Source organism: Pteropus vampyrus, unplaced genomic scaffold, assembly GCF_000151845.1.
Source record: "Pteropus vampyrus isolate Shadow unplaced genomic scaffold, Pvam_2.0 Scaffold45, whole genome shotgun sequence".
Lineage (NCBI taxonomy): Eukaryota > Metazoa > Chordata > Mammalia > Chiroptera > Pteropodidae > Pteropus > Pteropus vampyrus.
Window position 1 is genome coordinate 3,306,241 of NW_011888826.1, and position 1,496 is coordinate 3,307,736.

Below are 1,496 nucleotides of genomic sequence, written 5' to 3' on the forward strand. Positions count from 1 at the left end.
CCATTTTCTGAACCTATTTCTTTGGGGCATCTTTTCTGTAGGGTTAAACTAGGTACTGCCAGAGGAATAAGTAAAAATTAACAAATTATCTATCAAGACTACTTGTACTCTCTCAGGAAGGTGCCTTTTTCAGCCATGTACTTTGGCAGTATTCTAAACTTTCAGGTTCAGATCACAAAATGTTCACATGTAAAGAACTTTAGAAGATTTGGTATTGGATTCTCATCACTGTAAGGCTTTCTTTCTTTCCATTAAACAGAAGCATCTTGTTCAGCTGGTTTATAAAAGTCCACAATAGTTGGTGAAGGTTTAAGCTCCTTTATACTAATAATCTTCTTACCAATTCTTTTGTATGCAAATGCTCCTCAAGTAATTTTCCTTATTGAAACGAAAAGCTGCTTCTGATTGTCCTAAGCAAATTGTTGCCACATACTGCTCAATTAATTTCTCCGGGTCACAGTGAATTATTTTCTTAGATAAAATGCCCTCAACTGGTAATGAAAGTCTTCAGAGTAAGTCTTAATGTCAGAAGCAGAGAATCTGAAATCTGGAATTTGCTACAGATGCTATGATGATCAAGCTTTGAGTTTAAAAATGAGGAAACCAAGGTTTCATAGCTAATAAATGGTGGAGCTAGGGCTGAACTTGAGATCTTATAATTCCTATATAAAGTTCATTCTATCAGAGAAAGTCCATTTTTATTGCCAGCTGACATTCCAGAAAACTTAGGCTTTTTTTTTATACATAAAAACATAAAATTATTTTGTTTATAAGATTAATTTTTAATACATGGAAAAATTTGTGCCTCTGTGCTAGGCACAAAAATATAAAGATGACTAAGACACTGTCCTCAACCTAAAGAAGCTCTGGGTCCTCCTTGACCTGCCAGTGGAATACTGATCTGGGATGTGGCCACATGCCATCAGCATTTGAAGCAGAGGATGGACAGATGAGGTGGGTCATCATTAAACAATGGCAGGGAGACCAAGGGATGCGCCCTGGTTCTGCCTCAGTAGACCTGAGTTGAATCTTAGCTCCCCTTTCACTAGTTATGTGACCTTGAGCAAGTCTCTTAATTTCTCTTTATCACACTTTTATCATTCGTAGAATGAGGGTTGTAGTTTGCCATGTCAGTGTGCTTTTCAGGGCTAAATGACATAAAATATATAATGTACCTTGAACAATGCCTAGCACTTGATAAATATTAGTTATCTTCCCCACTGTTGAAAAGTGGGAGTGGACGTCACACCTGCCCTCTCTACCTCAAAGACTTGGTATAAGACGGAATAAAACAATGTATTCTGAAATAACTTTTAAAATAGTATTATTATATTTCTTTTACTATAACATTATCACAAGTACCATCTTACTCCTTATTTCTTTCCAGCTCAAGCATTCCAACTGCTTAAAGAAAACCCATTTGTGTGACCCTAACCACCTTCCAAAAGATACAACGCCCAGAGTAACTAAGAGGTAGGATGTAATTACCATATATA